Source organism: Zootoca vivipara, chromosome 4 (genome assembly GCF_965207765.1).
Source record: "Zootoca vivipara chromosome 4, rZooViv2.hap1.1, whole genome shotgun sequence".
Lineage (NCBI taxonomy): Eukaryota > Metazoa > Chordata > Lepidosauria > Squamata > Lacertidae > Zootoca > Zootoca vivipara.
The window spans coordinates 68,029,113-68,052,235 of record NC_142587.1 but is presented as its reverse complement, the minus strand read 5'-3'; the positions used below and the strand labels follow the sequence as shown (position 1 = coordinate 68,052,235).

The following is a 23,123-nucleotide window of genomic DNA, read 5'->3' as shown; positions in this document are numbered from 1 at the left end:
TATAACAGAAGATGTAGTTTTTTGAGAGGTGCAACAGGCTTTATAAACACTGTCCATACCTAAGAGTTAAATCTAAACTCAATATTCTGGAAGCATCTTCATGGAGTTGGGAACGACGTCCATATGACTTTAACATTTAAGACATTCTCGGCACAAATTTATACCTGTATACTCCATTAAAATTTAGGGAGGATTAATCCCAGGGAAGTATTAATCCCAGGTAGAGGATAGCAGCCTCAGTGTTGTATCACTTTTCTTTGGAAATTCCTCTTTCCTTCTATTTATTTTTCTGCAGTTGTTAATTTAGGTCAATTTAATACTGTAGCTATTAAATTGTCACTATTTGCACAATAATTTTTTACAGCTGTAGATGTTTTAGGGGGATTTTGAACCATGTAGATCTAGTGTGTTCAAAAGAAGATTATAACCAGCAAAATATAACTTTAGAATGAGTGACTGTCCAAAGGCTATTCTGTTTGAACCTAATGATTATACTATGCTGTATTTATGCACCAATAGTGCAAAACAAAACAGAACTATCCTATGACTTACAACAGAAACATGTAACTAATGGTGGTGGTGGTGGGGAGTGTAATGGTTTATGTTTTATATTCAATGTTCATAAGAATTGGTGATTAGTAGCTGTATTCCAGGGACCCAGGTGGCGCTGTGGTTTAAACCGCAGAGTCTAGGGCTTGCTGATCAGAAGGTCGGCGGTTCGAATCCCTGCAACGGGGTGAGTTCCCGTTGCTCGGTCCCAGCTCCTGCCCACCTAGCAGTTCGAAAGCACATCAAAGTGCAAGTAGATAAATAGGGACTGCTCCGGCGGGAAGGTAAACGACGTTTCCGTGCCCTGCTCTGGTTCGCCAGAAGCAGCTTTGTCATGCTGGCCACATGACCCGGAAGCTGTCTGTGGACAAACGCTGGCTCCCTCGGCCTATAGAGCGAGATGAGCGCCGCAACCCCAGAGTCGGACACGACTGGACCTGATGGTCAGGGGCCCCTTTACCTTTACCTTTTAGCTGTATTCCAGAAATAGGTATTCAGAGGTAGAAACAGTGGGGTCTATTTCACGTTTACAGGCTCAAGAATTACTCCAGATAACCTTGATCATTAAGAATCCCTAACGAGAGCATGGAATGGGTGACCGCCTCACACTGGAACTACTGCAGCCTCTCTGTGTTGACATTCCAATCATAGAGTACAAGATTGCATGCCTTGTTAGAAGTTAGGAGAAAGGAAAGTCGTACTCCCACTTCCCTTGCCCAAGGCTTCACATTTCCTAGCAAAGATAGTTCTTCAAACCTCAGTAAAACTACTTCGTATATTATAGGTCAGTTGGGTCAAAAGTAGGAAAAGTTAATAGAAACTTGGGAGAGGCCTACTCAGAGTAAACCCATCTAAAGTTAGCTTAGGCACGTCCATTTACTTCAGTAGATTTACTCTGAGTAGGACTATCGTTGACTACTACCCTTGCTTATTAAAACCTATGGGGACTGAAGTGTTTATGTTAAGGAACAAGGGTTTAATTTGTATACCTCACCACTAATGGTAGTAACACTATATACAGTTGTGCCTTGGAAGTAATTCGGAAGCTGCGGAAGCCCCGTTGGACATTCAGCTTCCAAAAATAGTTTGCAAACTGGAACAGGGTTTGCGGCGTTTGGGAGCCAAAATGTTTGAGAACTAAGCTGTTCGAAAACCAAGGTATGACTGTACTCTGGTGTACTTAGTGGCAAAGGGACTAAGTTACGCACCAGGGATCTTTCCTCTCACTACTCCTAGGGTAGCTATTGTCTTCCTTTGGAAATAGGGAGAAGATAATGCTGACCTGCCTTACAGGGTTGGTTGTAAGGGTTGCAGCAAGATAATGTATATGAAATACCGTAATTTGAACACAAAATGCTATGTGCATGCTAACTGTTGTTATTACCAACAGTAGATTAGATTTAATCAATATATAAAACTCAAACTGGATGTTTTAATAATCCTGCAGTATATAATTAGATTCTTTGCTTGAAGTTTGGTGGGGTTTTATAATGGGGAAGGCTGTTTTTTGTGTGTGTCTGCATTTCCCCTCTTTTCCTCACTGTTGTGTTAGTGAAGTTTCCAGAGAGGACTGCCTTAGCACTGAAAATGATTATATGTGTACTGTCTAGCTCTTGATTGCCATGCCAGGGATACGTATACTTCTGATTATTATGTATCCTAAATTATGTGTGGCTGTCATAAAATTTTATAAAGAGACAGTTTAAAGTTTCTTTCTGTTGTTGGAGAGCGGCTCTGAGTAATGTTAAAAGTGTCACCAGAACCTAAAAATGATTATTAAAGCTACAACATGTTAAAAAGTCCATATAAAAAGAAAAGAATAATTGAATATCCTTGAAAGAAAGCACTGAAGTAACTTACTTGGAAACGTAATAGAAGTGTCTAAAAACTTAATTTTCTTCAACTTTGTACATACTCTGTTGAGCTTTTTTGTGTTTGAATATAGTTTCTCTCTAAATATATTTGTCTAATACATTAGGTTTTAAGTACACTTTAATAGCAAAATATACAGATAAATCCCAAGTGTTGGCTCTGATCCTGACAACTTTTACATGCTGTTCCAGTTGGATAAATGAACAGACATGAATCTGTGTAGGCTTGAAGCCACTGGGTTCAATCCAGAGAGCATTAGGCATGCTTAAGTGCCACTGAAATCAAAGGGACAGGAGAACATAGTTAAGAAATGTGCAGGTTGATTTTATATATGTTTATTTGGCTGATTGTACCAGTTAAGTATGCATAGGACTGCATTATTAATTTCATTGGGGGAAATGTCACTGATCTTGTACCCATCAGATATCAGGGTGGAATACATGTCACTCAAGTATTAAAATCCATTACAGTTCAAGTCTATTAGCAAATCTGCCAAATATCTTTAAAAGATTGGGCTTTGTACACAAAGCCATTCTGCCCCCTCAGTAATGAATTCCTTTGACGGTCTTAATAGGAGACCTCAGCTCTTTCCCACCTCTTAAGAGTCAGGGTTAGACTCAGTAGTCAGACTTAACAAAACTGGATATACTAGCAGGTTAATGAGTTCATTTCAACAAATCATAAAGCAAGGAGTCAAACATAAGATAGTGTAAAACAATTTGTGGAGCTTTATACTTTTTTAAAGAAGGTTGGGTATTTCTTGTCATCTTGTGGGCCAGCATTTTGGCAAATATGCATTTGTTATGTGAAGTGCCAGAAATTCAAACCCAGGACTCTATATGCTACTACTCTGGCAGCTTGTCAGAGGAGGGGTCTGCTAGCTTGTGCTTTGGTACCACTAGTGCTTGTAGGTCAGAAGAAGGTGAAGCAGCCTTTGGGAAACACGAGAGTCCAATGGAGTTACATCTCAGACTCTGGCTCTTTATTCTGAGCAACTTGTTGCTTGAGTCAACACCACTTTTCTCTCATACTGAGCCCAGGAGCCTGTTGCTTTCTGTTCTCACTGGCCCGTGCAGAGCTTGCTTTTGCCTCTGAACTCCTAAATCTGATGTCTGTTGCACATATGAAAGAGCTGCAGGGATCACAGACAATCAAGGGAATAAATGGAATCAGTAGAAAATAATGTATAGTTTTTGTTTTACTGGATATGGACAGATGAGAGCAATAACCTTACTATTTTCCAGCTGCTTCACATATTTAAAAGGCAGCATGTTCTGCAAGACTGAAAGTGGATAAGGAAGATTGCAGGGACCTTTATACCAGCACAGGAAAAAATGTGTTCCGCTGGTGAAGCCATCTATGTATACCAGTGGAATATTTTCCTTTTGAGCCTTGCAAGGCAGTGTATAACTATGATGTGGATGGAGAAGATAAGGCGGTACAAATGAAACATTGAAGTTAATGGCACCAAGTGAAATTATATCTCTGTGGACAGGACCAGGATCCTTCCTTGTTCTGGTGGAATTTTGCAAATATAACACATCAGCATGAGTAGAGATATTTAAACCCAAAAAACTACACACAGGAAGAATGTACATAAGGGGCAATGCTATAGAACACACCAGTAGCATAACAGACTAACGTAAATAGATCTTTCCCAATGACACCAGTTTTCCCAGGGACAGAGGAAGAACGGTGAACAAAATAGTAGAATTCAAACTATCTTTTCCTTATTGTAGCAGTAACCTTTGGTAATAAGCTGTATGTTGTATTGGTAATATCTTCTAGATTTGAAAGTAGTTTTCTTTAGTTAACTTATTCATTTTATTCACTCTGCTGTTGTTCCAGCACTTAGCAAACTGGTTTTTAATTCAATTAGTGTATAAACTCAAATTAGGTATGTTTCTTCAACAAAATGTGGAATACTGCTGATTATTTTAAAAGTAACATGTCATGTTCATGCTTCAGGCATCATTGGGTAAAATGTCCTGAGGCTTGGCATGTATTATTACTCTAGCATATCCAGAGTTCTTCAAACTATTTTGCTGTTCTGCCATTTTGCTTTCCTGCATTCCATTCTATCCCATCTGTTCTTCAGAGAGCTATAATTTATCATTTTGGAACTTTATGAACTCCTCAATTAGATTGAGCATTAATAATTGCTTTTCATTATATATATATTATGATAACTTATTTCTATAATGCAGTGGTCTCTGATAGCTATCATCCAGACACTTTTGAGCTTCTTGCTTATAGACGAGTGTTGTATAGCTGACTGCACTTATCCTTTGTACTTTGTCATCATTCTACCTTTTGAACACCTGTAAGCAGGCATCCTGAAAGGGAACAGTAGGCCCCCTGCTAGAAAAACTGTGTTTCCTGCTTCTGGGGTCCATAGGCACATATTCAGCCTGTCCACTATTGCTCCCAGATAGCCATGGCAAAGCCTCAAAAGATTCCCCTTTTCTGGATTACTGCAATGCATTATACGTGGGGCTGCTTCTGAAGTCGGTTCTGAAACCAGCTGGTGCAAAATTCAGAAGCCAGGTTGCTCACAGGGGCAAGACTGTTTGAGCATATATTCCAATCCTGCCCCCTCACTGCATGGGCTGTCAATTATTTTATTGGTCCAATTCAAAGTGCTTGTGTTGACATATAAAGCCTTACACGTCTCAGAACCTCAGTAAGAACCGCCTCTTCCCATATGCCCTGGATCCTGCACTTGCCATCCAATGCACTTCTCTATGTCCCTTCTCCCGAAGAGGTTCAGAGGGTGGCATCACGAGAATGGGTCTTTTTGGTGGTGGCTCCCCATCTGTGGAATGCCCTCCCCAGAGACGTTCTCCTGGTGCCATCATTACATATCATTAGGCATCAGGCTAAAACATTCATTCCTCTTTACCCAGGCCTTTGGCCATAAAATAATTATGGCCTGTTAAAGGTCTGGGTAGGGACTGTTGTTTTTGTTACTACTATTATTAATATTAATATTATTACTATTCTGTTGATTATTATTATGCTCCATAAAATGTGTTCTTTTGATAAAGGAAGGTATAAATTGAATTAACAATAACTTTAATCAAACAGGTTGCTTACCTTAAACCTGTCGATATTGTTACATTTTGAAAGGAAGTGCTGTAGTTTCACAGTCCAGCACCTCCAAATCTGTACTTCAGATTTGTGCTTTACAGTATGTGTAGGCAGACATCAGGCAGGCATATTTTTATTACTCTTCACGGGTGGAAGCCAGAGCCAATGAGGCTTGTCTCACTGAAATAAGTGATATTTAAGTAAATAAAGTTGGTTTCCTATGTACATTTCCTTTGAAGGAAATCTTATAGAACTCTGAGATTCTGGTGTATCTTACTTTTCTAGATTATGTCCCATGGGCATAAATAAATAAATAAATAATATCTGCAGATATTGGTGTAGGTGGGTATGGTATAACACTCATATCAATAAATGGACCCTCAGGCATCTTCGATGCATAACTATTTAAGCAAATTATAGTTTAAGCTGCAACAGAGAAGAGAATGGTGAGATTTTAGGTCATGTAAGACTTGTGTCCAAGCCCTCTTCCTGCTGTCAATACAGTAGTTCTGAAAGCTTCAAAGGTGAACTTTGCTAATAACTGACTTAATTTGTCGTCGTCCTGCTGTAGGCCTTTTGTGCTCGATTTATTGAGCAACTTCATTGTAAGTCGGCAGAAGCTCCTGACTGTAGAAAAATGAAGATGCCATATCTAGGTTATTACAGGAGTTTGCTAGTACAGAGCAGTTACTTGAGAAGCTTCGTTCTGTTTTAGAATGACCCCTAGGGTTAGAAAGTAAATGCCCTGAGATGAATCAAAGGACAATTGCTTTTAGACATCACGGAGTTGACCCGGAGAAAATCCATATTTAGACTAATTTAGGATAATTTTCCAGGTGTCTGAAAGCAGCTTTAAAAGATACATTTGAAAACAGGCTTTTATCTCCTTGTATTACGTATTGCATTGCCAAAGTAAAATAGAGAATTGTGCTCTTCTGCTGTATAGTTCATTGGGCATTGTAACTGAACATTTGATACCTACAATCCAAAGTGTTTCATAAGAGATTTATATAAATCATTTTGTACATACCCTGTGCAAACCATATAAGAATTATTTATACTGTAGGTATTTATTTTCTTGTGTTTGTTACTTGTGCACATATAGTGGCTGAGGTGAAACAAATTTATGTGGAATTTTGACTTTTGCTCATTTCCCCTCTGATTTTTTTATATAAACATATAGAATACAACATCTTTGTATATAATTCTCTATCCATTATAATCAGCTAACAAAAATAAACTCATAATTCCTGTTTTACATATCATTCAATAGATAGAAAAGCCATATTATTGCAGTGAATTACCTAAACCTATATTAGTGATACCCAGTTCCCTTTTAATGTACAGAGCTTTTGATATCCAGTTGGTCTTTTTCTGTTTGCTTACTTTATTGGGTCGTATCATTACTGTCAATTTTGTGATCTAATTGCTCCCAGATTTTCATCACTAGTGAGGAACTATTGCTACTTAAATATGTGACTTGGCTTGATTTAAACAATTCATTGTATATTTGAGAATCTTTCTAGTTAATTTATTTAGCCATTTAGCCCTCTAGATATATTTTCTTGTATGAAATGGGTTTGACCCAGACACAGTCATTTGGAGTAGACCCATGTGAAATAAAGAGAATTGTATTCAGCTAAGTTTTACTAGTGAAATTAGTGAACTCGACTAAGTTATGTCCTGTAATCTCAGTCAGTCTACTTTGAGTAAAACTTACTTGAATACCACCCAGTAGGCCTATTTCAACTACTACTACTATGTCTGGATTCAAATCTATGGTGTATTTTTCTTTTTAAGCATTTTTTAAATGACTGTTGCATCCAATTGGTAACCCTCTATTGATTGACAGAAGGCTCTTAGAACCAATACAGATATCTGTCAACAGGACAGGGATTTGAGGTGACCTTCAGCAATTCCTTCCACTTCTCCCCACCCCTCCAAAATCTGTTCTAGATGTTTGGGGTACCCTTTGCAACACAGTAGGAGGTATTGTGGGATGGTACAGAGAGAAATATTGCCTTGTTCCTTATTTTGCCAATGGAAAATCCAGCTGGATCAGAGTCCATCAGTGGATGGACTCCAACTGGATTCAGTCCTACAGTAAGCTATTAACAGATAGAAACACTGAAGTGTTATTTTCTTTTACAGATTAAAAAAACCCCACTGCAAAACAGCATTACAGGTCTTCTGGGGAGTTTACAGTGAACTATATAATGGTTTTTATATTTTAGTTCTAAACATTTGCACAAGTGATACACTTACAGTGTGCCATCTATAGTTTCTGATGTTTTACTGGTGTAGTGGGCATACTGCCTCTGATGTATTTGTATGACCTGAAAACTCATGAAGCAGAAACCTTGGGAGAAACTAAGATAAGCAGGTCTGGCTCTAGTCTGCATTTGTATGAGAGATACTCTTATATAACTTCCAGGGGTATATACGCAATAGTAAGCCAAATTAATTGCCTAGTTCTTGGATCAGAGTTGATCTGTTTTCATAAAACTCAAAGGAATTGGGCAGGTTTAATTATAATCACTTGACTTTAGAGGTAGCTAACTAAAGGGCCCCAAATATTTGCCATAAAGCAACTTTATTTCCCTGCCCCCTGCATACATCAACATCAGTCCCAAGCAAATTTTAATCAAGGTGCAGTAAAAATTTGCATTCATAGTTAACTTGAAAAGACCGTTCAGCCCTGGACAGGTTGACTGGGAAATAGAATGACCCCAGCGAATGCTCTTCGAGTTTAACTAGTTTGCGGGTCCTAATTGTGCACCTAAATGAGAGCATTCTTTTTATAAAGCTTTATTGCCTGGTCACCTGCAGGTAACTATTACTCTCCACAGGTTACCAAGCAAGTGGCTCTTTCAGGCCTGTACATGTAGCTATTTCAGCATTTGACATTCTGCCTGATCTTTTTTCATTGTCACAATGATCATGTGATGTAAGTTCTTAGGCCCAAACTACATGCTAGTTTGCAAACTAATGCAAACTTGCAGTTATTATGTGGTGTTTTTTTTTTTAAAAAAAGACAATAAAACTGAAAGAGGGATAGCAAGTAGATAAATTGATTTAAAAACAAGGATCTATAAACTTTTAAAACATTTTATTGAAAAGAGATAAAGTGATACAGGGGGGGGGGAGGAGGAAAAGTGAGTAGCATTCCATCAACCTGGCGGGACAGTGCTTGCCAGATAAAAAGTCGACTGCAGACTGTGACAGGCCAAACAAGAGATGGTCAAACAGAATTTCATAATTTAGGTGCAACTTCATGCACTTTTGCATTCTACCCAATCAGGCCTTAGGGATCAGGGTGGAGCCTGTCCATGAGTGGGCAGGATTCTGTGGGTGGAGGTGGTTGTTGAATTATATTGGTTGCCAGCCATTTAGGGTTTTAAAGGCTGCTTGGAAATTTAAATTTTGCTTGGAAATAGAATGAAAACCAATAAAACTTTTGCAAAGTGGCACTTTGGTGCTCTCAACGGCAAAAGACTATCTGTTGCATTCTCAACTAATTAATGGTTTTGGAAACTTTTTTGAGGCAGTTACAGTAGTCTAATTACAAAAATAAACAAATCGTCAACATACTTCAATGGGTCCCCCCCCCCCCCAATACCGTAGCTTTTTCTCGGAAAAGATATGTAATACAGTCATACCTTGGTTTTCGAACAGCTTAGTTCACAATCAACTTGGAACTTGAATGTCCCAAACCTGGAAGTAGGCGTTCCAGTCTGCAAACTTTGCCTCGGAAGCCAAATGTCCAGTGCAGCTTCAGATTGGCTGCAGGACGCTACTGCAGCCAATCGGAAGCTGTGCCTTGGTTTCTGAAGGTTTCGGAAGTCAAACAGATTACCAAAACGCGACCAAGGTACGACTGTAGTTATTTTGTGAAATTTTGTCTACACTGGTGATGCAGGCACAAACACATTGCTTTAGGGCAGCCTACAACTCCCATCATTCCTGACCATTGTCTAAGCTGACGGGGCATGATGGGAGTGGTAGTACAACAGTATCTGGGAACTCTAAATTGAAGAACTGTACTGTATTATGGTAAAGAGCATCAAGCCCTATCCCCACAAGGTTCTGCTCAGTGGCAATTGCAGCTGATCCTGTTCACACTGATGAATATTCCCTTATAATACATATACCGTAGTTTCAACTATTTAGTAATATCTCACTGTGAATTCCTGCTCTGCAAATTGTGCACTGAAGTATAGACTTTAAAATGCAATGTATGAAGAGGTCCTTTACCTTAGTTGCTTAGAAAATGTGTACTTTTATTACGGTAGATTTGTAATCTTCAGGCTACAGCTCTGGTGCTTGTTCTTAGCATAAAATTATGTATCCTATAGTTCTACAGAAATATTAGTTACTTTAAAAGTTAGATATAATTGTGTAAATGTGTAAAAAATTAAATTGGAATAAATACTGTTAGCATAATAACCCATTCTTATACTCTGTTACTTCCTAGTGTGCGGTTTTGTGAGAAGCAGGTTTGCCCTATGTATTTGTGTGTATTTGTTTTTTTTTTTCTTGAATCAGTGTTACTGGCTGGGAGTTGTCAGGACCTGCTCTTTAATATAAATTGAGTTTCAGAACTTCTTTCATTCCAAAATCCATTTTAAGACTGTAAAGAAAACAGCTTGGATATATACAGTATTAGGACCAGCATCTTACTATTGATCTGCACTTTTTCTTGTACATATGCCACAAAAATCTGATAGTGGTCACAGATACGTAGCTAGATGCCAACACAGAGAGTTTGTGGGCATTGTATACTTTCAAAGTGACTCCTGAGCCATGCAGTTTTGAATGTGTTCTCTTTGTTGGATTTCATTCTCATAAGCATTTGAGGCATTTTAAGTTTTCCATTGCACAACCAATCTAGAATCACTATGCTTAAACTTTTTGTATCATGATGTTACGTCCTCAGAATTATAAAGCGTATAAAGCATGAGATCTGAAAAACCGATAGATTTGTAGTTCATATCATTCGCCTTCCGATTCTCAGCCTTTTAGTTATGCTTACCTGCAAAAACATGAGGCCTAATGACATTTTTTTTGGGGGGGGGGATACACCTCAAAACAAAATCTGACATTCTTAAGATTCCAGCAAGATTCTCCTTTATGCTTGAGGGGCTGGTTTAAAGTCTGCAGACCACATGTTTCCTAGGTACTGCTTTGAAAGATAGATCTGACTCTATGGCTAGAAATACTCAAGCAAATTCAAAGTTTATAATAAAGAGAAAAGTTGGCAAAGTACCATTGTCTTTCAAAACATCTTTCAAAATATGTTGGCTTTTGCCAGCCTTGCATTTTGGTGGACCTGTATAATATACCAATCCATGCTGCTGACCCAAGAAAACACAGCCTTTTAAGCTGTGCTTTCTCTTGGTGTACATTCAGGGAGCTAGCCTGATTGCAGAAAAGATGATGACCAGTACTAAAATGACATCCCAACTAGAGAGCACCTTGCCCAAACATGTTGGCTCAGTGATTGCTTTAGTTTCTTTTAGGCACTAAGTAAAAACAGCATTTTTACTCAAACTTTTAATGGAATAAAATTATGCAGTTTATTATGTGAGTCGTTATTATTATCTCCTGTGAGTTGTTAGTTGTTTTAATTGTATCACATGTCTAAGTGCAAATACACTTCTACACTACAGGCTGGATCATGCATTGGCTTCTCAGAGTGTGACACAACTGTAGATACTTGGATGTAAAAAGCTTCCACTAGCACTTACGGAAAAGTGCTACAACTTAATTGCCTCCACTCACACCTTTTGGGATCCTACCCTTTATATTTTATTCTTGCATTATTTTAATGTGTGGCACATGCACATTGAGGAGAACTTGACTGAAAGATAAGGTATGAATCTTAAAGATGGATAGAATGAAATTTTCCTAATTACGTATGTGTTGCTCCGTAAGATGTTATACATGTAGGTATCTGCATATATAATGGATGGTGTTAAACTAAGTTTTACTCAGAATGAAAACATTGAAATGAATGAACATGACTAAGTTAGGTCCATTAATTTCAGTGGGTCTACACTGACTGAATACAACTTAATTGACTACCACTCAGTACATGAACTTTTTACTCCAGCCTGCTCCCTGCTAAGTAAGAGTTTTCACAGCAGCCATAAACATGGGTGATTAATCTAAAGCTTGGCTGCTTAAGATCCCATGGCCTTCTAGTTTCTTAAACGTGGCTCATGTACATATGCTCTTGCTTTCAAATTTACGGAAAAGCTTTTGCACCATCCAAATTCATAATTTGCCTACTTCCATTCTTCATAAGGTATTTTAGTCCTTGCTTTCCAATTAAGCCCACCCCCAATGTCTTGAAGTCCCCCACCCCCCAATCACTTCCCTTTTCCGGTTTGACAGTTGCCGCTGACATTTTTAGGAAAAAATCAAGGATTAGTAGAAAGATTCCCTTATGCATTTCTGAATGTTTATTGCTTTGGGAGCAAGATATTTGCATTGTAGTGTAGAGCACAAACAGCAGATCCAAGTAACTTCCTTCATTAAATGGAGAATATATATAAATACAGGTGGATAGGGTAAATCAGGAGCAGAACAATGTTTTGAGGGAGAACAAACAATCTAAAACTTTTTGTACTGGCTAATTGATCTGAAAGACTTCAGACTTTGACTACTAGGATCATTAATGTTGTACAGCAGCAGCACTCTGTATGGGGCTGTCTTGGAATAGAAACTTCATTTGAGTCTAGCACAGGCTTCCTCAACCTTGGCCCTCCAGATGTTTTTGGCCTACAACTCCCATGATCCCTAGCTAGCAGGACCAGTGGTCAGGGATGATGGGAATTGTAGCCTCAAAAAACATCTGGAGGGCCGAGGTTGAGGAAGCCTGGTCTAGATGCAACTGCCAAATATTAACTAGAATTTGCCTGCAGGTATAACTGATACCGTGTTTCTCATATTATAAGACACGTCTTATATTTATTTTTTCTCAAAAAAGCACACTATGGCTTATTTTCAAGGGATGTCTTATTTTTTTCCTCCTCCTCCTGCCGCGGCCGGCATTGCTGCTGCGCCTATCACTATGTCTTATTTTCGGGGTATGGCTTATATTCCCTGAATGCTTAAAAATCCTGCTATGGCTTATTTTATGGGTATGTCTTAAAATATGAGAAACGGGGTATTGCCTCATTTTCATTGATTGCCTATTCATTTCTGGGCCTAGGTAAAAATGTTAGTTTTGATCTTTTAAAAATAATACTTTCAGGCTTGGCTCCTCCCGTTTGACATGAGAGGCTGGGCTTCATGTCCCCTGCCATCTGCGGTATGGCAGTTAGGCACATGATGAAGTAGGGCCTTTTCTCCTGTGACCTCAGTTGCAGAATGTTGACCCTAGGGAGGCCATATTTCTTCATGCTGAGTGTTGGGCCATTACATTTCCTGAAGGACTTTTGGGGAAATCGGTGATGAAGGTGTAAAGCTTTCACTGCTGATTGTGGGACTGTTTTTTTTAAAACTATATTTTGGCTGAGTTGGATATTTGTGTTTGATTTTTGCATAATTTTGGGGTGCAGTGAGTTTTTTATTCTGTTATGTTTATGCTGCTTCTGATTTTGTTGATTTTATTTTTTTTTGTATTCAAATTGGGCAGCATCCAATGATGTTTGTCTGCTTGTATGGTGGGAATCAACCTGCACAACAAGACTTCCACTTTCTCTTCCCTGCCCTCCAGCCCCCCTCCCCAATTTTCCCCCAACCCAAATGGCAAAAAATAACAATCTATAAATATCTCTAAAAGGATAAGTCCTATTTCAACAATTATTGTTGACTACGTTCTAGGCCCTCTGTGTTAGGTAGGTTAAAATATTAAACTAACAATGCTAATAAATATAATTAATGTTGTTATTTTGCTGCATATGCACCTTGAAAGTGCTTTTGTGCAGCAAATGCATTCTGTAGCAGGAAGCAAGCGTAGAAGAGCCCGTGATGTTGCTTTCTTTTTCAGTGCCTGCTTAAAACATTTAGGCAAGTATATCCACACTTGAAGCTGTTATGTATGTTCTATCTCTTTTTAGCTACTGTTGGTTTTAATGATCTTTTGAATGTTTTTAAATACCTGTTTTTAGCCATTTTTTTATCAATAATTTTGTTTTATAAGTTTGTTAACCACTTGGAGGTTTTCTTAAAATCAAGTGGTATGTCAGTTTTGCTAAACAAACAAACAAAGTAGGCTTTCCGGAAAAGTTTGAATTGGAAAATTTTCTGGTGCAGGTTATGATTATTTATTTATTTTACTTATATTTAGTAAACAAAGCTAAAAAAAATTGAAACTACTAAGCCCACCTAATATTTATATGCATTTGGCATCCATACATTGTTACTAAAAGAATGCATGAAATGGAAGTTATTCCATTAAATATAAACCACTGGAAAAGTCCCCTCCCCACAGTACAGCTGTGATGAAGCTTGTTTATTTTATGCTGGTTTTGGGGTGAGTGTAAGGTACTCTGTCTTATAAATCGCTTTGCTGATGGAACTGATTCTATGGTGCCTAGAATCTTAGGAAATAAAATGTAGGTGAACCATCCTGAGATTTTATGAATAGTAGTAGTAGTAGTAGGTTGTTGTCTGTTTTCATTTAAAGATTGCAGCACAATCCATTACTGATTTGAGGCAGGTGTACCAATTAGTGAGCAAATTAAATGTTGATATTAGATTTCCAGGTTTCATGGGAAATGTATGTGATGAGAAAGGAATGTAATGTTTGTAGGTAAAGGTAAAGGGACCCTTGACCATTAGATCCAGTTGCGGACACTCTGGACTTGCGGCGCTCATCTCGCTTTACTTGCCGAGGGAGCCGGTGTACAGCTTCCGGGTCATGTGGCCAGCATGACTAAGTCATTTACCTTCCTGCCGGAGCGGTACCTATTTATCTACTTGCACTCTGACATCCTTTCGAACTGCTAGGTTGGCAGGAGCTGGGACTGAACAACAGGAGCTCACCCCATTACGGGGATTCAAATCGTCGACCTTCTGATCGGCAAGCCCTAGGTTCTGTGGTTTAGATCACAGGGCCACCCACATCCCTTTTAATGTTTGTAAGTAGAAATCATCAAAGGTAGAAACAGGAAAAATATCTATATGGTGACTTATTATTCATTGTAAAGGTAAAAGTAATGGGACCCCTGACCATTAGGTCCAGTCATGACTGACTCTGGGGCTGTGGCGCTCATCTCGCGTTTTTGGCTGAGGGAGCTGGCGTACAGCTTCCAGGTTATGTGGCCAGCATGACAAAGCTTCTGGTGAACCAGAGCAGCACATGGAAACGCCGTTTACCTTCCCGCTGTAGTGGTACCTATTTATCTACTTGCACTTTGACGTGCTTTCGAACTGCTAGGTTGGTAGGAGCTGGGACCAAGCAACGGGAGCTCACCCTGTCGCGGGGATTCGAACCACCGACCTTCTGATCGGCAAGCCCTAGGCTCTGTGGTTTAACCCACAGCGCCACCCGCGTCCCTATTGTACTGGGCAAAAATTGGAAAAAGGGTTGCATCTTGGAGTTGCTTCCATTTTTTCAAGGTTTTGGTAGAATTAAAAGAAAATCACTTACTAATCCATGCAGCTATTAAAAGTGCAGGTGCACTTGCTATTGGGGGGGGGGGGGCTTGGCAGTCCTTGTTCTTTTCAGGAGATGTTTCTCAAAGCATATATATCAAGCTATATCAGCTATAAGAAGCTAAGAAGAGGTTTGCTAGATCAGACAATGGCTGGTCAGCTGTCTACAAGCATAAATAGAAGATTATGAAATCAAATTCTGTATTTCCATCAAATCCATGCTTTTTATTTCAGTTTTATTACTTTTTTTTGCCAGACAGTACAGTATTTCATATGTATTTCACATACTACTTTACCCTGCTTATCTTAATTACTACTGCTGGTATGTCACTGGTGATCATCAGTGGTAGTGGTGATAAACCCTTACAGTAATTAATGCCAAAAGTACACCAGTGGGAACTGGTTGAGGACTGTAGTTTGTGAATACTGTAGAAGGTAGCTCACAAACTGATAGTTCTCTTTTGACATAGCCAAGCCAAATTTATGGATTTGAGACTAATGCCAAGTAGCAACTTGTCCATGGTCTGGCTTGATCCCGAAACCCAAACCACGGGGAACCTTTGTACTATTAAACATTATTCTTTTCACATGTGTTTTACATACATGATTTGGGAGTTTGTGTGAGACTCTGTTGTCAGAGAAAGTAATAAGCCACAGTTGTCCATGCATTGATAACTCCAGTTGGATTACTGCACAAAGATTGCTCCACTCTATGTGGAACTCTGTTTGGGCTTGATCCAGAAATTGCAGCTAGTGGAAAATGTAACAACTGGGGGCAAACTGTCACCAGCATATAACACCTTGTTTCTAGGATTTACACTGGCTGCCAGTTTGCTACTGGGCCAAGTCCAAGGTGTTGCTACTAATATGTAAAGTCCCTATATTGCTCAGGACCAGATGAGGAATTAATCTGCTTTAATCACTGTTTGCATGCTAGAAGCAACTATATGTACAATCTCCCCACTTTCCCCTTTATTTTCATTTCCTTTACTATTTCCTTGATTCCATACCCCCTCCTTTTGCCACTTTATCTTCCAATTTGATGAAATTTGGAACAGTACAGTATAGTCAGAGACACTCAGTACTCCCATTGGAGTTGTGTGACTCACACTTTATAAAATGCTGTCACCAATTGTTGTTGTTTAGTCGTTTAGTCGTGTCCGACTCTTCGTGACCCCATGGACCATAGCACGCCAGGCACTCCTGTCTTCCACTGCCTCCCGCAGTTTGGTCAAACTCATGTTCGTAGCTTCGAGAACACTGTTCAACCATCTTGTCCTCTGTCGTCCCCTTCTCCTAGTGCCCTCAATCTTTCCCAACATCAGGGTCTTTTCCAAGGATTCTTCTCTTCTCATGAGGTGGCCAAAGTATTGGAGCCTCAGCTTCACGATCTGTCCTTCCAGGGAGCACTCAGGGCTGATTTCCTTAAGAATGGATAGGTTTGATCTTCTAGCAGTCCATGGGACTCTCAAGAGTCTCCTCCAGCACCATAATTCAAAAGCATCAATTCTTCGGCGATCAGCCTTCTTTATGGTCCAGCTCTCACTTCCATACATCACTACTGGGAAAACCATAGCTTTAACTATACGGACCTTTGTTGGCAAGGTGATGTCTCTGCTTTTTAAGATGCTGTCTAGGTTTGTCATTGCTTTTCTCCCAAGAAGCAGGCGTCTTTTAATTTCGTGACTGCTGTCACCATCTGCAGTGATCAAGGAGCCCAAGAAAGTAAAATCTCTCACTGCCTCCATTTCTTCCCCTTCTATTTGCCAGGAGGTGATGGGACCGGTGGCCATGATCTTCGTTTTTTTTGATGTTGAGCTTCAGACCATATTTTGCGCTCTCCTCTTTCACCCTCATTAAAAGGTTCTTTAATTCCTCCTCGCTTTCTGCCATCAAGGTTGTGTCATCTGCATATCTGAGGTTGTTGATATTTCTTCCGGCAATCTTAATTCCGGCTTGGGATTCATCTAGTCCAGCCTTTCGCATGATGAATTCTGCATATAAGTTAAATAAGCAGGGAGACAATATACAACCTTGTCGTACTCCTTTCCCAATTTTGAACCAATCAGTTGTTCCATATCCAGTTCTAACTGTAGCTTCTTGTCCCACATAGAGATTTCTCAGGAGACAGATGAGGTGATCAGGCACTCCCATTTCTTTAAGAACTTGCCATAGTTTGCTGTGGTCGACACAGTCAAAGGCTTTTGCATAGTCAATGAAGCAGAAGTAGACGTTTTTCTGGAACTCTCTAGCTTTCTCCATAATCCAGCGCATGTTTGCTATTTGGTCTCTGGTTCCTCTGCCCTTTCGAAATCCAGCTTGCACTTCTGGGAGTTCTCGGTCCACATACTGCCTAAGCCTGCCTTGTAGAATTTTGAGCATAACCTTGCTAGCGTGTGAAATGAGCGCAATTGTGCGGTAGTTGGAGCATTCTTTGGCACTGCCCTTCTTTGGAATTGGGATGTAGACTGATCTTCTCCAATCCTCTGGCCATTGCTGAGTTTTCCAAACTTGCTGGCATATTGGGTGTAGCACCTTAACAGCATCATCTTTTAAAATTTTAAATAGTTCAGCTGGAATATCATCACTTCCACTGGCCTTGTTATTAGCAGTGCTTTCTAAGGCCCATTTGACTTCACTCTCCAAGATGTCTGGCTCAAGGTCAGCAACCACACTACCTGGGGTGTACGAGACCTCCATGGATCAATGCCTTGTCGTGGCGAAGGGGCTTGAATAACTCGGAGACGCTATGAGCTATGCCATGCAGGGCCACCCAAGATGGACAGGTCATAGTGGAGAGTTTTGACTAAATGTGATCCACCTGGAGAAGGAACTGGCAAGCCACTCCAGTATCCCTGCCAAGAAAACTCCATGGACAAAGACAAAAGGCTGTCACCAATAAGACATGTAAAATAGTTTTGAGTCTGCCCATACTCTCCTGTGTTCTCTAGTGGCACCCAAAGTTTGAGAAACTATGTCTCAACAAGAATGTGTATGCCGTGATAAGATTAGTTAGGAGCCACAGGAATTCCTAACTTCAGCTAGTTTGTTAAGACTATTTCTCTTAATTATCCCATTCACATTGTTGATCTTTATTATTTACAACAGTCTGTGGCAATGAATTCCAAAGAGAATTTCTGTTGTGTGAAGTACAACACTAAATGAAATTAATTTCACTACCCTTTCAGGCCCTTTTGATACATCAGTTTAATGACAGACATAACATTTCTAACAACTGTAGAAAGACTTTTCCTAACTTATAAACAAGAGTTTTTCTGTGAAACTAAATGTTTAGTTGGTGAGAAATTGGTGAGAAATTTTAATTCTGACATTAGTGATAGCCTAGAAGCTGTATCAGGGGAGATTCCTCCCACTCTTGATTAACTTTTTACTTTTTACTTTCTCTCTCTGAAATATATAAAGCAGAGTTGCCTGGATACTTAGGTGATGTGCAAATTTTAAATTTGGGGAACTATGTTGATGCATCATTTTTACATACTTAATGTCTAACTGATTGCCATATTTATATTAATATTCACAGGATTTTTCTTTTAGCTTTGGGCAACTTGCTTGAGACATTTTTTGTTGATTTTGCTAAACTTACTCCTTGTTCTGCACAATTGTATTATGTGTTACACCATAATTGTGCTTATGGTGTGCATGATAATAGATATCAACCTCACTGTGAGGTGTCAGTTAGGCTTATTGTCGCTACAGTTTTAGGCGCTAATTACTACTATTTTACTATGGGCAGAGATGTTTTTAAATCTTTAATCCAAAAAAATAAAATATTTAGGATTAGTGTATTTTCTTGTTCTAAGCCTCTAAGTCTGTGTACACTTTCTAAGCAATGAGAGCCCTATTGAGCACAGCAGAACCTAACCTCTAAGTAAATGTGTCCATAGTACTGTTATTACAGTTCTGCCTCTAGACATAGATGATATGTGTGGCATTAACTGAGTAGACTATTTTCTAGAACCATTGAAAAGTGTTGTATAGGATCAAACTAATTAAACAGTAAGTTTAAATAAATCTTAAAATCAGGTTGTACCAAGGCTGCTAGGAAAAAGGAATTTATTTAACAGTGGTTGATTGTTATGGGAATAAGCCATTGTTATGTTCCTTCTTCCCTGCAGGCCTTGGTGCAACCTGGTACCTGCAAAGCACCTAAAAGAGACTCATTTGAATGTCTGCTACCTCCTCCCACATTCTGCCTTAACACTTAAAGGTAAACGTCCACTGACAGTTAACTCCAGTCACGGGCGACTCTAGGGTTGCGGCGCTCATCTCACTTTACAGGCTAAGGGAGCTGGCTTTTGTCTGCAGACAGATTTTCCTAGTCATGTGGCCAGGATGACTAAGCCGCTTCTGGTGAAACCAGAGCAGCGCACGGAAACACCGTTTATCTACTTGCACTTTGACGTGCTTTCGAACTGCTAGGTTGGCAGGAGCTGGGGCCGAGCAACGGGAGCTCACCCCGTCGCGGGCATTCGAACCACTGACCTCCTAATTGGCAAGCCCCAGAGGCTCAGTGGTTTAGACCACAGTGCCACCTGCGTCCAGCCTTAACACTTACCAGATGCAAACTCACGGTTTTACTATAAGCCAAAATTCTCCTCTAACCCAACCTCTTTGTTTGCCATCTAGTCTGAAGAACATAAAAACGTATGCATTATTTAGCTGCCTTTACTTTTTGTTTGTCTTATCCAAAGTTTGCTTGGTACATGCACAAAAGTAAGTGATATATATAATCCAAGTCATGGCTTGCTACTTGTGAAACTTGCTTTTAATAATTGGAACACCTGTTTGAAAGCCCATATCCGCACTGTTTCTGTAGTAAAGTGCAGTGCACAGGACTCCAAAGTAGCAATTTCTAATCTTGATTTAAATTGTGATAGTTTAGACCAAGCTTCAAACTAGCTAATGTGACCAGAAAAGTCTTGCTGAAGTCTTGCTGAAATCAGTAGGTTAATAGGTCATTTTCTGGAGCAAATGGTTTACAATCTTAAATAATAGCACAGAACACTTTCCTCAAAATGTCATGGTCTCAGTAACTTAAAAGGTTCACACTGATCTGAAGCCTGCTTCATAATCACTATTCTGCCAGAGTATATCTGTTTCATATTTCTAGTAAATATTTTAACAGTAAAATTATTCCCTCCCCACCTTCCTTTCTGTTCTAGTTCACATTCTAACAGCTTCTGATATGCATTTTGTAGTAACAGCAACAATAATAACCTCAATCCATGCATGTTATTCTTCTCAAAGTGAGATGGATGGCTCAAGTTGATAAAAAAAAAATCCCATGGCAAACCTGTTTTGCTATATGCAGCACATTCCAAACCACACAGCTTTTGGAGTGAAATTTCCCATGCAAGTCACTTGATCCACAAAGAGTACCAACTGCTTAGTTGGTTTTTTTTAAAAAAATTTTTAATGCATTCAAGAAAAGAGCAATAGATTTACAATTTAGAAATATAACTGCAGTATATGCAATAAAATTTTATTTATTTCTGCACACAAAACTGTTGCTTGGGAAAAGTATGCTGAGGATACTTAAGTTGTGCTTAATACTGTAGTCTATAGTTCGTTTAAATTTGGTTAGATTTGTATTCTTGCTTTTGTACTATGGAAACATTAGTGAGTTTGCTATCTAATGTAGAAGGTCGTTTAAATTTGGTTAGATTTGTATTCTTGCTTTTGTACTATGGAAACATTAGTGAGTTTGCTATCTAATGTAGAAGCACAGGGAGGGAATTCTTCATTAGTCACTACAATTCAGATTTAGGTTACGATCCACTTTCTTTTTCTAAGCTTTTCTAGAAAAGTGGGTTGGTGGCAGTGTCATCCAAAGACAGTTTGTTGTCTGATGTGAAGGGTAAGATACCCCCTCCCCTCCAGTTCAGCATACAGAACCTGAAGTAAGTTAACATTTACTTCAGTAATGACAACACGACTGCACAGCATATATTCTACACTTTGGCTAATAACAGCAATCTAGTTTAGGGAATGCAGAGCAGGCTAGGTAGCACCCACAGCTTTGCTCTTAAATAACTGGCTGCTGCTCAGTCACTATTCTACCTGATGCCTGCCCACTTACACAGATTCTGCAGTGCAGCAGTAATGGTGTCAGTGTGCATTTTGTGAGCAAAGCAACACACACGCTTCCAATACTTGCTGGAGTGCATGGCTTGGGCTGTCTGTCTTTTTGCCGGGTCACTCGATCAGATGATGAAGATTTTACTATTTGTACCTTGCCCATCTGACTGTGTTGCCCCAGCAACTCTGGGCGGCTTCAAAAATTTATAAAAATTTATAAAAAACATAATAAAACATTCTACATTAAAAGAGATCTTTCCCAGTTGTGTTGTCCGTGGCATTTTGGGAGATGACTAAATGAGCCATCCAGCTATCCCAAGCCAGCAACACACAAGCAATGCTGCTGGGATACAGATTCAAGGGAAGGGGACAGCCAGGAGCAGAGACTCGGGGTGGTGAGAACAGCTGGGGGATTTCCACCAGGCGCCCTACTATCCACCAGCTGAGGCAGTCATGTTCTGTCTCGTGGTAGCGCCAGCTTTGATTCATTGACAAATCATGGTTTGTACTAGGAATGAGCTTACCTCTTACCTCTCTTAACATTTAGTATGCCATTTCCGTAGTATTTTGTCCTGCAAAAGCTACATGACAAGAAATTAAAACCGAAACAGAGGAGAGCCACAAACCTATCAAAGAGCTTTAATAACATAACATGAAAGGAACTAACAACACAGAGATAATGCCACAGGCCTACATTGTTTTGAAATCTTTATGTGGGAACATGTGGGCATTATAAATACCAGTAGTAGGCCCCAGACTGGTGAGCCTTACCTACAGAGGTTCATCTCTGTATCTTTTGAGCATGTTCAGTTGGAGGGTAAAGACCTACTAGACTTGACAAAACACTAAAGTAGAACTTGGGGAACAAAAGTTCTGAAACTGGCCTTATGTGCCTGTATTGTGCCTTAGGCTATGATTTTGGCCACATTTATTCCAGATCTAATCATAAAATTTCCAGCCACAATAATAATATATCAAGAATTAAAATTTGTTGTCCTAATTTCCCCACAAGGAAGTCAGAATAGTAGGCATATATTTCCCCCTGCTCTTTTAACCACATTTCTGTGAGACTGAGAGGAGTGACTGGTCTAAGATCACCTGGTAAGCTTTGTGGGCAATCAAGGATGATAACCTGGGTCTCTCCAGCCTTAAGTCCAACACATTAACCAGTGCTGTTTTTCTAGAAAAGAGGTGCCAGAACTCACCATGAGCACTTCCCTTGACAATGGTGCCTACCTGAGAGATCCCAGAGTAGGGTTCTGGTGAGTTCCAGATGGAAAAAAGCCCTGACCACTATACAGTACATAAGTTTTTCTTTTAAAGTTAGTTAACCACTTAACTTAACCACCTGTGTAGTATTTTAACTGTAAACAAAGAGAGAATGATACTCATGTTAATAAATATTTGCAGGAACAAATATCACTAAGAATCAGGGGAAAATAAGAAGAGAATACTGATAACAAAACAAACCACTGCCAGTTCACAGCATGGGTACAGTACCTGCACCTTAAGTTAACTATATGTAAGTTAATTTAAGCCAACCAGATGTCCAAATAGGTATCCACATGAAGCTAATGTATATATTTGTTTAAATGTAGCCAGGGCAATGAGGTCCTCGGACCATTGTATAATAGATGGTTGGTATTTATCCTTCCAGGCTCACAATCTATAAGTCTCTTAGCAACCAAAAAGGCTCAAAAAGCCCACTTTTTGTTGTCCTGCTGTTATTCCGCATACCACAGGAATATAATTTAGAAGTGAATGAACATTTGCAAATATCAATGATTTTGGGCTCCCCCCCCCCATACTGATGTGGATAAAAACTTCAGTCCAAAGAGAATATCATATGCCTCAATGAGGAACTGCAGTTTATATCAAGTCATCCTCAGCTTGGTTAACTTCATTTA

General features: G+C 39.4%; 2 protein-coding genes across 43 annotated transcripts in view; one reads left to right on the top strand and one right to left on the bottom strand.

Annotated features, from left to right (window-relative positions):
• CD47 (CD47 molecule) overlaps positions 1-23,123 on the bottom strand; it is a 636,578-nt gene that overhangs the window by 387,572 nt on the left and 225,883 nt on the right. The window lies entirely within an intron of this gene.
• BBX (BBX high mobility group box domain containing) overlaps positions 1-23,123 on the top strand; it is a 126,693-nt gene that overhangs the window by 4,229 nt on the left and 99,341 nt on the right. For 7 of the 42 annotated variants that reach the window (XM_088668101.1, XM_060273703.2, XM_060273701.2 and 4 more), the window contains one exon: positions 19,254-19,345. The exons of the other annotated variants lie outside the window; for them this stretch is intronic. The gene's annotated coding sequence lies outside the window, so the exon portion shown is untranslated. The remainder of the gene's footprint in view (positions 1-19,253; positions 19,346-23,123) is intronic. 42 annotated transcript variants of the gene reach the window in all.